Source organism: Podarcis melisellensis (genome assembly GCF_964234715.1).
Source record: "Podarcis melisellensis genome assembly, chromosome: 18".
NCBI classification, from domain to species: domain Eukaryota; kingdom Metazoa; phylum Chordata; class Lepidosauria; order Squamata; family Lacertidae; genus Podarcis; species Podarcis melisellensis.
In genome coordinates, this window is record NC_138536.1 from 10281981 (window position 1) to 10296226 (window position 14246).

Here is a 14246-nt window from a genome sequence, read left to right on the forward strand (position 1 = left end):
CTCACAGTGGTCAACCAGATGTCTCTATTGGGAAACCCACAAGCCGGGTCCGGGCACAAGAGCAACATTCTCCTGTGGTTTCCATCCTGGCTAGTAATCACTGATTGCCTCCTCTTGTGTGAATCCTCTTTTAGGTTGGTGGGAGGGACGTGGGTGGCGCTGTGGGTTAAACCACAGAGCCTAGGGCTTGCCGATCAGAAGGTCGGAGGTTCGAATCCCTGCAACAGGGTAAACTCCCGTTGTTCGGTCCCTGCTCCTGCCAACCTAGCAGTTCGAAAACACATCAAACTGCAAGTAGATAAATAGGTACCACTCTGGCGGGAAGGTAAACAGTGTTTCCATGCGCTGCTCTGGTTTTGCCTGAAGTGGCTTAGTCATGCTGGCTACATGACCCGGAAGCTGTACGCTGGCTCCCTCGGCCAGTAAAGCAAGATGAGCACCGCAACCCCAGAGTCGGCCACAACTGGACCTAATGGTCAGGGGTCACTTTACTTTACCTTTACTATGCCTAGGACTTGCCGATCAGAAGGTCGGCGGTTCGAATCCCCATGACGGGGTGAGCTTCTGTTGCTCGGTCCCTGCTCCTGCCAACCTAGCAGTTCAAAAGCACCTCAAAGTGCAAGTAGATAAATAGGTACCGCTCCGGTGGGAAGGTAAATGGCGTTTCCGTGCGCTGCTCTGGTTCGCCAGAAGCGGCTTAGTCCTGCTGGCCACATGACCCAGAAGCTGTACGCCGGCTCCCTTGGCCAGTAAAGCGAGATGAGCACCACAACCCCAGAGTCGGTCACAACTGGACCTAACGGTCAGGGGTCCCTTTACCTTTACCTAGGTTGGTGGGAGGGAGTTCCGCAGCCTAACATTACACCACAAGAGAGGTGAAGGGTTTGGGGGTTTTTTAGGGTTAGGAGCCTGTGTCTATTTCTTGGGGTTCTACGCCGCTGACGAAGACTACCTTCTGCTCTCAGTTCTCAGCTGCAGGTGCAGGATGTGGCCATCTCTGAGGTGCGTTCTGTGGTCTCCTAGGAAACTGGCCATGAATGGCTCTTTTCCCAATGGAAAGTACCCGTTTCCTCGGCAGGGGAAGCGGTGGCGGTGGCCAAATTGCAGGCATGGCGCAGAGGAGGGGAACTTATTCCAAATCTGTTCCAAAAGAGGCTTTGTCAAAAGCCGAGGCTGCAAACCTCTCCGCTCTCCTTTTCTCTCTCTCCCCCCTCTTTCAAATGCGACTAATTCTGAGGGGTCCCTCTGTCCCAGACAATACCTTGGAACTTGGCGGCGCTCACATGCGCAGGCAGTTCCGAGGTTCCAAACAGGTTCCGGAACATTCTTATGCAAAGTGGAGTCCGAGTTTGGAGGAGGAAAAATCCCAGGCAGAAATTGGGGGAGTCTCCAAGCGTTAGAAACTGAGATATATAATCTCATCGCCAATTGGCACCTTAAATCTAGGTTAAGATGTCTAGGCGCCTCTTTTTTTTTTACGATGCAATTTGTTATTATCATCATTATTTTTCGTTTCATTTCTATTTTAAAGAAAAAGCTTCAATGCGGTTTTCAACACATAAAAACATCAAATAAAACATTCCAGAATAAAGCAAATTCACACTTCCAGGAAAATATTTCAGATCCTTTTCTCAGGGACATTTGGCTTTCCCCCCACTGATTTACCTACTTAATTTATAGAGCTCCCCCATAGCAGGAGGGCTCTAGGAAGGCAGGGTGGTGTAGTGGTTAGAGTGTCAGATGAGGACCTGGGAGATCAGAGTTCAAGTCCCCACTCAGTCCTGAAGCTCACTGGGCGACCTTGGAGTCACAGTCACAGTCTCTTGGCCCACCTCACAGGATCGTTGTGGGATTAAGTGAGGAGGGGGGTGGACCATGGACTCCTGGGAGAAAAAGATGGGAGATAAATGAAATAAACGAGGTCTTCTGCTGACCTACTTAAGGAAGCTGGAGGGGAGAGCCAAGTGGAGATACCAGTCGCCCACCTGGCATCCAGGAATCTCTGCAGGGACCCACACCAGTTGCAAAATGTGCATGACACCCAGCTAATTTCTAACACTGGAAGCCTCCATACGCCGATGAACGTGCCCTCCTTCAAAACAGCTGCCTCCAGGTTCTACTTCCATTTACCCATATACTGTATCTAGCTCTTTCTGTACAACGCAGGTATGTTGCTTTACACTGAGTCAGGCCATACGATACAATAGTCTTTATTGTCATTGTCCCATACAGAACAACGAAATTGAAAAATCGACATAAAAGCCTGCTATCCCAGCTATCCCAGCCTGGTTAGCCCCCTAAAAACTGTGATACCCCATTTTTAAATACAGTATACTCACATAGAGACGCCTTACACTGCATTTGGGTAGAAACTGTTTCTCAGGCGGCTAGTCCTAGCCTTTATAACCCTGTACCTTCTTCCAGAAGGCAGAAGCTGAAAGAGATCATTTCTGGGGTGCGCACTATCCTGCGCTATCTCTGCAGCTTTCTTATGGCAACTGGAAGCGTAGATTTGATCCAAGGTGGGAAGAGTGCGCCCAATTACAGTGGAACCTTGGGTTAAATACTTAATTCGTTCCGGAGGTCCGTACTTAATCTGAAACTGTTCTTAACCTGAAGCACCACTTTAGCTAATGGGGCCTCCTGCTGCTGCCGCACCGCCGGAGCACGATTTCTGTTCTCATCCTGAAGCAAAGTTCTTAACCTGAAGCACTATTTCTGGGATAACGGAGTCTGTAACGCTAAGTGTATGTAACCCGAGGTACCACTGTATTCTCTCCACAGTCTTTACAACCTTGGAGAGCATTGTTTTTTCCCTGACGGTGCAGCTCCCAAACCACACACACAGACCATAAGTCAATACACTCTCCACAGTACAATGGTAAAATGCCATCAAGCATTTTGATCTCTCAGGTCCTTTGAGAGATTGTTTTTTCCAGAGGATTCTCAGAAAATATAACCTCTGCTGTGCTCTCTTCATCAGGTATTTGCTGTTTTCTCTCCAGGTTAGGGCTCCATCTAGCTTTGTATTGTCCACACTGACTGGCAGCTGCTCTCCCCGTTCTACCTAGAGATGCCTTCGGGAGAGGGGACGTGGGGCCTTTGGCATGCAAAGCGGACACTCTTCAACTGAGCTGCGGCCCTGCCCTTTAAAAGCAAAGCAAAGACCCGTTTAAATAGGAAGCAGCCTTCTAGGTCAGTGCTGTCCACACGAACTGGCAGCAGCAGCAGTGTTTCAAAACAAGGGTATTTCTGAAATGCCAGGGGAGACCGAACCTTCTGCATGCAAAGCAGCTGTTCTGCCGCAGAGCCTTTCCCTATCTTAAAAATATAATGAGGTGTAGAAACAAAATGAATATTAATAATAATTGTTGTTGTTGTTGTTAGCCGCTCTGAGCCCGGCTTCGGCTGGGGAGGGCGGGATAGAAATAAATTATTATTATTATTATTATTATTATTATTATTATTATTATTATTATGCAAACTGAAGATAATCTTTGAGCTTAAGCCGGAACTCTGAATACGACAAACAGTGGGTGGAACCTAATGAATTGCCTGAAAAGCCTTTTATGTTTCCTGCTTGCAAAATTGCACCTTCAAATTAAAAGAAAGAGAGAAAGAGGCAGGATTAAAAGCTTTTAGGAAAAGGCCAAGGGAGTAATCCTTCTGGGAAAGGAAGCTGGGCTCTCCCCTTACAGCCAGGGGCAAGCTCTTCTTCCAAGAGGGATGCATTCAAATTATGGGCAACAAGGGACACACAAACACACACAGACCCTCCAAAAGCTCGCATCCCTTCCCCATCGCTTGAATCTTTACAAGGAGAACAGAAGTGAGGAGGGGCGTGCAGAGTTCCTCTTGACCTAATTCAAGCTGAGCGTGCCTGGATTTTATATAACGGGACTTCGGCTTGGAAAGAAGAGAGAGAGAGAGAGTTGGTGGTTGAGAAGGGAAGGCGGAAAAAGGCACCCACAAAGGGACAGAGAGGGATTTTGTTTGTTGAGTGAGGGATGAGACAGCTCATATCTCTGATGCCCAAACTTTTTGGGGGGGCCCTGCCACCTTGGTACCACAAACTCATCCCCAGAGCCCCATGCCCAATAAAAAAAATATTCAGACTATAATAATAATAATAATAATAATAATTTTTTATTTATACCCCGCTCTTCCCGGTTCAAAAACCGGGCTCAGGGCAGCTAACAATAAAGTTAAAACACTTCAATGTTTGATAGACTATTGTATTTTAATATTTTGTTGGAAGCTGCCCAGAGCGGCCAGGGAAACCCAGCCAGATGGGCAGGGTATAAATAATAAATTGTTGTTGTTGTTGTTGTTGTTATAGCAGTTTGCACGACCCACCAAGAAAAATAATCATCGGCTTCTAGTGTTGGGAGCGGCCCTGGGGGTCCTCTAGTCCAGCTGTCTGCAATGCAGAAATCTCGCTGAGAGAAGCAAAGCTACAGGGAACCAGGCAGAGGGCCTTCTTGGTGGTGGCGCCTGTCCTGTGGAACACCCTCCCACCAGATGCCAAGGCAATAAACAAATATTTTACTTTTAAAAGACAACTTCCTGTTTAGGGAAGTTTTTAATGTCTGATGCTGTATTGTTTTTAATATTCAGTTGGAAGCCAGCCAGAGTGGCTAGGGAAACCCAGCCAGATGGGCAGGGTATAAATAAATTATTATTATTATTATTATTATTATTATTATTATTACCATCATCATTATCATCATATCAACTAAAGCATACATACAGAACCATAGAAACAGTAACATTCAAAGCAGTGACAATTAGTTGCCCACTTACTCAAAATCCAACTGAAGCTTAAGTTTAATTAATTCAACAAAATTGATGAAATTGATCCAGTGATGCCAGCTTTTCACACAGTCCTTTGCACCTCCAACGAACGCCCCCTCCCCTGCTGCCACCTTACTTTTTAGCACCCCACCTAGACAAACGGCCCCCCACGGGGTGTTACCACCCACTTTGGAACCCCCCTGGGTATTTCCACCCTGAGAAACTCACACACTGCCAAGCACCCAAATGACAAAAGCAACCCCCCCCACACAAAAAAGGCCCACACCACCCATATCGAGAGAGGAATGAGACTTGTAACTAGTGTGCAACACACACACAGGAAAACAATGCTGTCCAGGCTTGTAAAGACTGCGGAGAGAATAATTGGGTGCACTCTTCCCACCTTGGATCAAATCTACGCTTCCAGGTGCCATAAGAAAGCTGCAGAGATAGCGCAGGATAGTGCGCACCCCGGAAATGATCTCTTTCACCTTCTGCCTTCTGGAAGAAGGTCCAGGGTTGTAAAGACTAGGACTAGCCACCTGAGAAACAGTTTCTATCCAAATGCGATTTTGGTTTTAAACGCAGTGTAAGGTAGTCTCTGGGGACGCGGGTGGCGCTGTGGGTTAAACCACAGAGCCTAGGGCTTGCCGATCAGAAGGTCGGCAGTTCGAATCCCCACGACGAGGTGAGCTCCCCTTGCTCAGTCCCTGCTCCTGCCCACCTAGCAGTTCAAAAGCACGTCAAAGTGCAAGTAGATAAATAGGTACCGCTCCAGCGGGAAGGTAAACGGCGTTTCCGTGCGCTGCTCTGGTTCGCCAGAAGCGGCTCAGTCATGCTGGCCACATGACCTGGAAGCTGTACGCCGGCTCCCTCGACCAGTAAAGCGAGATGAGCGCCACAACCCCAGAGTTGGCGTAACCCGAAAAAACGCAACCTGAAGCGGCTGTAACCAGAGGTATGACTGTAATAAGGGGCAACGCAAGATATAATGCGTAAGGTCCTCTACTTCAGGACATCCCCTAATGCAATGGTCTGCCTCTGTGTCTCCACAGTCGGACTCGGAGGCAGAAAGGCTTCTGAATGCCACTATCTGGAAAACCGCAGGAGGGGAGAGTGTTTTCTTCCCTCCTTTGTTTAAAAATCACGCCAGCTATGTGCACCCACCCCCTCACCCACCTCCACCCCGGCCGATATTTTGCTATGTGCATTGCTCTTGCCCCACCGCAGAGCCCTGCCTCCCCTTGCATTCCACAGACTGGAGATGGAGAGAATAAGAGAGGGAGGGAAGGAAAGGGAGAGAAAGAGGACGATATAAACAGCTGCTGTGTGCATATGGCAGGGGAAGATTTTTGGGCAGGTGTCCAGGGCCCCACTCAGCAAAAGAAGCAGGAACCCCTCCAACAAAACAGGGCTGTCTTGGTACGTCGGTTTTGATATATCTTTATTTATTCAGTAGATGCGTATCCCTCCTTTTAGGAATCTTTCCTTACACGAGAAAACCACACCCACTCACCGGTGGATAGCAGCACGAGATGCTTGCCTGATGCTGTGCCATCTACCTCAATAATGTAAACACTGACTGGCAGCAGCAGCAGCATCTCTCCAATGTTACGGGCAAAATGCTCCTGGCGCCTGGCTAATTTCTAGCACTGTGGCCACTGTAAGGACGTTGGACGAGATGGGCCCGATCCAGGATGACCCTTCTTCAGTTGTGCTCTCCTTTCTTGCAGCTCAGTCCCCAGGGGGAATCTCCAGGTAGGGCTGAGAGATATCCCACCCCCCAAGTCTGAAATCCTGGAGAGCTGCTCCCAGTGTAGACAAAACTGAGCTAGATGGATTAAGGCTCTAGGGCAGTGCCTTCAATTAAATTAGCTTTATATGGAAAAGCATAAGAACTAGCTGGATGATCCTCAGGGATCCTCTCAAATCTACAATTCTGTGATTCCATGACTCCCACACACCCATGCCTGTGGCCTGATCTAGGTGCTTCAGGCTGTTCTCATGGGCTATGACCAACTTACAACTCCCTGTCTGTGGGATGCTCTCCCCGTGGAGGTTTGGCTGGTGCCTTCATTATACAGTGGTACCTCTGCATGCGGGTGGCGTTGTGGGTTAAACCACAGAGCCTAGGACTTGCCAAACAGAAGGTCGGCGGTTCGAATCCCCGCGACGGGGTGAGCTCCCATTGCTCGGTCCCTGCTCCTGCCAACCTAGCAGTTCGAAAGCACGACAAAGTGCAAGTAGATAAATAGGTACCACTCTGGCGGGAAGGTAAACGGCGTTTCCTTGCGCTGCTCTGGTTCGCCAGAAGTGGCTTAGTCATGCTGGCCACATGACCCGGAAGCTGCACACTGGCTCCCTCGGCCAGTAAAGCGAGATGAGCGCCGCAACCCCAGAGTCGGCCACGACTGGACCTAATGGTCAGGGGTCCCTTATCTTTACCTTTACCTCTGGTTACGAATAGTTTCAGCTTAAGAACGGACCTCCGGAACAAATTAAGTTCGTAACCAGAGGTACCACTGTACACCTTTAGGCGCCAGGCAAAAACATTCCTTTCCAGCCAGGCCTTGGGACGCTTGGCATCCGATGTCCTTTTATATTTGTTGTGGGAGGGGACTTTATGGGGGGGTTGGTTCTTATTTTTATTATGCAGTTTGTGGTGCTTTTTTAATTGTAATTTTATGTTGCAAAGCGCCCCGAGATCTACTGATAAAGGGCAACGTAGAAAATGTAATAATAATCATTGCAATGGGTCTACCTTGAGTAGAATCATAGAATCACAGAACTGTAGAGTCGGAAGGGACCCCAAGGGTCATCAAGTCCAACCCCCTACAATGCAGAAATTATATTTATTTATATCTGTCTGTCTCTCTGTCTGTCTGTCTATCTGTCTGTCTGTTTATTGGCCGAGGGAGCCGGTGTACAGCTTCCGGGTCATGTGGCCAGCAGGACTAAGCCACTTCTGGCGAACCAGAGCAGCGCACAGAAACACTGTTTACCTTTCCACCGGAGTGGTACCTATTTATCTACTTGCACTTTGATGTGCTTTCAAACTGCTAGGTTGGCAGGAGCAGGGACTGAGCAACGGGAGCTCACCCCGTCACGGGGATTCGAACCGCCGACCTTCTGATCGACAAGCCCTAGGCTCTGTGGTTTAACCCACAGTGCCACCTGCATCCCATTTATCTATCTATAATTCCCCGGCCATCTGACTTGGTTGCCCCAGCCACTCTGAGTGGCAGTCAGCATATACAAAAAATAAAACAAAACATTGTACTGTACATTAAAAACCTCCCTATATAGGGCTGCCTTCATATGTCTTCTGCAGGTTGTACAGTTTCTTTTCCCCTTGACTTCCGATGGGAGGGTGTCCTCACCAATTCGATGCAGCTGTGATTCCCACAAATGTCCCTTGCCATTTAAAGGCGGGGGGGGAGGGAAGTCTGCAAGGCTTTGAAACTCAGCGTCTATCATTATCTAACTGCATCGCTCTGCCGTTTCAGCATAAAACACACTCACACATTCCTCCAGTCCACATTCCCAAGAGGGAAAAGTGCAGACAGACAGCACATCTGCTTTGCGTGCACAAAATCCCATAGTTCAATCCCTGGCTTCTCCAGATGAGACCAGGAGGAGGCGCCCTGCATGGAAACTCTGGAGGGCAGCTGCCGGCCAGTGCAGACAATACTGAGCTTAGTGGGCCAATGAAGGGTCTGACTCTGTGTAAGGCAGCATCCCATGTCCCTAAAGAAATGGGATTGGAGGGGGAATTGCGCCCACAGAGCCTAGGACTTGCCGATCAGAAGGTCGGCAGTTCGAATCCCTGCGACGGGGTGAGCTCCCGTTGCTCAGTCCCTGCTCCTGCCAACCTAGCAGTTTGAAAGCACATCAAAGTGTAAGTAGATAAATAGGTACCACTCTGGCGGGAAGGTAAACGGCGTTTCCATGTGCTGCTCTGGCTTAGTCATGCTGGCCACATGACCCGGAAGCTGCACGCCGGCTCCCTCGGCCAGTAAAGCGAGATGAGCGCTGCAACCCCAGAGTTGGCCACAACTGGACCTAATGGTCAGGGGTACATATAGTTAAAATTATGGTTTTCTCAGTAGTGATGTATGGAAGTGAGAGTTGACCATAAAGAAGGCTGATCGCCAAAGAATGGATGCTTTTGAATTATGGTGCTGGAGGAGACTCTTGAGAGTCCCATGGACTGCAAGAAGATCAAACCTTCCATTCTGAAGGAAATCATCCCTGAGTGCTCACTGGAAGGACAGATCCTGAAGCTGAGGCTCCAAGATTTTGGCCACCTCATGAGAAGAGAAGACTACCTGGAAAAGACCCTGATGTTGGGAAAGATGGAGGGCACAAGGAGAAGGGGACGACAGAGGACGAGATGGCTGGACAGTGTTCTCAAAGCTACCAGCATGAGTTTGACCAAATTGTGGGAGGCAGTGGAAGACAGGAGTGCCTGGCGTGCTCTGGTCCAGCGGGTCACGAAGAGGCGGACACGACTAAACGACTAAACAACAAACCTTTACCTTTACCTCTAGCCCAAAGTCTGCACAGAATGTACAAGGAATTTTATATGCTCGTTCGGGGCTACCCCCGATAAGCCTCTGCTGTCACCTTCAGCTGGAAGCTTGGTTTCCAAAACACCAGCGCACTCCTGCCCAATGAGCATGTGCAAAGGGCTCCTTTGCTTGACCCTTCTCCCAGGCCTTGAAAGCAAGGGTGTGAAGCACAATGCACAACAACGTGGCTCGGAGCACCGCCCACATCGCTGGGATGACGTCTGTATCTGAAGGAGGGGGTGACAACATTCCTACCCTGCTCCTGTTGGCAGTGGGAAGGTAAACCCACTGGTAAACGCCTTGTACCCTAAGGCAATGGAGGCGTATTGACAGAAGCCAGATGGCATCAGCTCTGCCAACTCACCACGAAGCAGGGGGCAGATATTAAGGGGGCCACAATACCGCCCCCACCAATCAAGATTATGTCCCAGCTGGAGATTCTCCTCCGTCTCAAGGGGTTGGCTGGAACAGGCCAAAGGGGGCCCATCTAGTAGTATCCTGTTCCCACAGTGGCCAAATGCCCCTAAGAACCTAGGAATCAAGATAGACTGCCTGTGGACATGGAGGTTCCATAAGAAGAGCAGCTGGGTGGCCCCATGGTCCAGCGGCCTGTCCCCTCAGCAGTCAAGCAGATGCTCCTAAGGCAGCAGTTCTCAACCTGTGGGTCCCCAGAAGTTGTTGGACTACAACTCCCATCATCCCAAGGCCAGAGCTCAGGGATGATGGGAGTTGTAGTCCAACAACGTCTGGGGACCCACAGGTTGAGAATCGTTGCCCTAAGGGAAGTCCTCAAACAGGACTTTCAACCAGTGTTCAAAATTAGCCAGCCACCAGGCACATTTTGCACCTGACTCTCTGCCAAAAGACGCAGGTGGCGCTGTGGGTTAAACCACAGAGCCTAGGGCTTGCCGATCAGAAGGTCAGCTGTTCGAATCCCCGCGACAGGGTGCGCACCCGTTGCTCGGTCCCTGCTCCTGCTAACCTAGCAGTTCGAAAGCACCTTAAAGTGCAAGTAGATAAATAGGTACCGCTCCGGCAGGAAGGTAAACGGCGTTTCCGTGCGCTGCTCTGGTTCACCAGAAGTGACTTAGTCATGCTGGCCACATGACCCAGAAGCTGTACGCTGGCTCTCTTGGCCAATAAAGTGAGATGAGCACCACAACCCTAGAGCTGGACACAACTGGACCTAACGGTCAGGGGTCTCTTTACCTTTCTATCTGCCAAGTGAAGTTGCCTGGGTGCCACAATGGCGCCTGACATCTCCCCCATATAGGGATCCCTGGATCTGGACTGTTCTCAAACACCAACACCCCCTCCTGTAGAATTCTCTCCAATATATTTTACCTGCACAATCGGAATGAATTTCAGCAACCAAAATACTTTTTCTGTGCAGCCTGAGCAGGAGCAGTGAATGACGTTATAGTGAATTGTTGTCACTTGTCTTTAGTTCCCCCACTGCCTTGCTCAGAGTTGGGAAGAATATTCCTATGGACTGAGTCACCATTACGAAAAAGAGGTTGGAACAGGCCGATAGATATGCAAGAGTCCCATGGACTGCAAGAAGATCAAACCTCTCCATTCTTAAGGAAATCAGTCCTGAGTGCTCACTGGAAGGACAGATCCTGAAGCTGAGGCTCCAAGACTTTGGCCACCTCATGAGAAGAGAAGACTCCCTGGAAAAGACCCTGATGCTGGGAAAGATGGAGGGCGCAAGGAGAAGGGGACAACAGAGGACGAGATGGTGGGACAGTGTTCTCGAAGCTACCAGCATGAGTTTGCCCAAACTGCGGGAGGCAGTGGAAGACAGGAGTGCCTGGCGTGCTCTGGTCCAGGGGGTCATGAAGAGGCGGACACGACTCAACAACAACAACAATATGCGGACTGTCTTTGGATCAAGTCACTTTTCTCCTTTAAGTTCTCAAAGTTCTTAACCTGGCCCAAGGTTGTCCTCTGAACTAGCCAGATGTTGAACTGAGAATCCATCACAGTCAGTCCATCATTTGGAAAATAAGACTTTAGAGCCATCATGCTCAAAAAGGGCACTAGGCATTGTGTTTTGGCAATTGCAACCTTGGTTTAAGCCTTAAGGGGCCTTGTTTGTTTGTTTGTTTGTTTGTTTGTTTGTTTGTTTGTTTGTTTGTTTGTTTACCTGAGTTTCTAACACTGCTTTCAACCCAAACAAGTTCATATAGTTTTAGCAAACTCTGGCACGTTAAGCCTGCTGCTGTTACATTAGGTCCAGTCGTGGCCGACTCTGGGGTTGCGGCGCTCATCTCACTTTACTGGCCGAGGGAGCCGGCGTCCAGCTTCCAGGTCATGTGGCCAGCATGACTAAGCCGCTTCTGGCGAACCAGAGCAGCGCATGGAAATGCCGTTTACCTTCCTGCCGGAGCGGTACCTATTTATCTACTTGCAGTTTGACGTGGTTTCAAACTGCTAGGTTGGCAGGAGCAGGGACCGAGCAACGGGAGCTCACCTCGTCGCAGGGGTTCGAACCGCCGACCTTCTGATCGGCAAGTCCTAGGCTCTGCTGTTACACCTAGTTTGATCCAAAGTCCTCTGGAAAAGGGGGTGGGTGACTGGGGCACAGAGTGAGACCAAGTTCAGCAAATTTTTCCCATTTTTCATCCCTCACCCATAAATAGGAGTCCTGCAAGACAGGTGCAAACACGGAAAATAAACATAATTTATCAACTATAAAACTTCAAGATATGGCCCGTCCAAAAAAAGTACATGTTCAGCCCTAAATACTGACAGGTCTCCCATTGGGCTCCCTTGCACTCTGTATTGCATCGGATTCCAACCCTACTCACTATAATCTGAACCCCACAACAATATCTCTGAACGATGCCCACTCTAAGCATTTTTTGTACTTGCAAAATACATACAACTTATTCCATTTCTGCCAGCCTCCATGAATTATGGCACTGGAGCTCCACTCATTTGTGAGTTCTCCTGTTCCCACCCACCAATGCCAGCACTATGTGACTTCAAGCGTACTGGCTGCCTTGAGGTCTAGAAACTTGGGGTGTTTGGTATTTAAAAAAAAGTGGGGGAGGGTAAGGAAAACAGAGTTAAAATTCTCCAGGGTGTGATTTCTCTTCTCAAGGCCAATTATTGTGGTTTCACAAATGTCGGCACAGAATCCACATCACCCTGGCTGCAATATTTATGTACTGCTTTTAAACATAGAAATCTGGGTTTGTCTGGGGCCTTTTGGGAGGAGGGGGCTGCAACACGGCTGCCAAAGACACTATTCCTCTTGGGGGGCTGCGCCGTGCCAAAGCCACACTTCCCCGCAAAGCCTTTGCTGTGCCCATTTTGCAGAATCACAGAACTGCAAAGCTGGATGGGAGCATCTCAGGTGATAGGAAGCCTCTTTGAATTGGGGGAGAGAGATCACAGAACAGGTTAAATCTCTAGTAGCACATCCAGGCGGGACGCGGGTGGCGCTGTGGGTTAAACCACAGAGCCTAGGACTTGCCGATCAGAAGGTCGGCAGTTCGAATCCCCGCGACGGGGTGAGCTCCCATTGCTCAGTCCCTGCTCCTGCCAACCTAGCAGTTCGAAAGCACATCAAAGTGCAAGTAGATAAATAGGTACCACTCCGGCGGGAAGGTGAACAGCATTTCCGTGCGCTGCTCTGGTTCGCCAGAAGCGGCTTAGTCATGCTGGCCACATGAAACGGAAGCTGTACGCCGGCTCCCTTGGCCAATAAAGTGAGATGAGCGCCGCAACCCCAGAGTCGGCCACGACTGGACCTAATGGTCAGGGCTCCCTTTACCTTTAACTTTAGCATATCCAGGTAGAGCCAGAGACCCCAACGGGACACTGCCGGTCAGTGTGGACAGTGATGAGCTTAGATGGAACAGTAGAAGGCCGCTTTCTGTTTAATTCAGTCCATGAGGACTAGAATCTTGATCTGTTTTTAAGGGAAGGGCAGAGCTCTGGGGTAGGGCATCAGCTTTGCATGAAGTGGGTTTCAGATCCAATCTTGGGGGGCGGGGACGACCCCCGTCTGAAATCCTAGACAGCCACTGCTGACAGCCTGTGTAGACTGTACTGAAATAGATGGATCAGTGGGTTTGTATATGGCAGATCCTCTGCCTGAAGCCCCGGAGGGCGGCTGCCAGTCAGTGCAGCCAAGATGCACAAGGGTCTGACTTTGCAAAAACACACAAGAGACAGAGACCAGCGTCCATCCCAGGCCCTCCTGCACGCATCCTGACCTTGCTTGGATATTGCCCTTTCCAATGCATGCGTTGGAAGCTTGGGGGGGTGGTAATTCCCTCCCCCCTTAATGTCTCCCTGGCCAGCTGCAGCAACCTCCTGCTGAAATGGCAACGCAGCTAATTATTCTTATTTTTAGCAAGAACCGCGCGCAACCCGCAGAGGACAACCTTCCCGGTGCCTCCGGTGCCACCGAACCGACATGCAAACAAACCCTTGTTGTTGCTGCTATGCTTTCAAGGACCCGTGGCTCGCCTGCAAAGCTCCTTAAAGCTTTGCAAATCCTGGCTGATCTCTTCGGCTGCTTTTTCCCCAGGCTCCTTGGCCATTCCTCTTTGCACAGACTTCCCTATTACCACCTCCCCGCGCCTCCATTTCCCTTCCCTGGAAACGCATTCCTCAAAGGACTGGTGCAAAAAATATAAACGCATATAGAGATCAGAGCATCCTCACCTCATTTATCCGCAAGGACCAGTCAGGCTCCGCGAGATGGCAAAAGATGGTTAAGAGAAGGAAGGAAGGAAGAAGGAAGGAAGGAGCAGGCTCAATAGGTCTAGGAACCGCATACAATCTTCCCCTTACCCCACCCCAAACCAACCCACTTTCTGCTGCTGTGATTCTGTCCAGCTGACACCCCCCCCCCCCAGATGA

The 14246-nt window shown here is 49.7% G+C and overlaps 1 protein-coding gene across 2 annotated transcripts in view; it reads right to left on the reverse strand.

Annotated features, from left to right (window-relative positions):
- Positions 1–14218, reverse strand: part of ABHD8 (abhydrolase domain containing 8) — a 30585-nt gene extending 16367 nt beyond the window's left edge. The window contains exon 1 of one of the 2 annotated variants that reach the window (XM_081895727.1): positions 14049–14218. The gene's annotated coding sequence lies outside the window, so the exon portion shown is untranslated. Of the gene's footprint in view, positions 1–819; positions 1196–14048 lie in introns of those variants that run through there. The other variant, XM_081895728.1, reaches the window with a different exon arrangement.
- Positions 14219–14246: the final 28 nt, after the last annotated feature.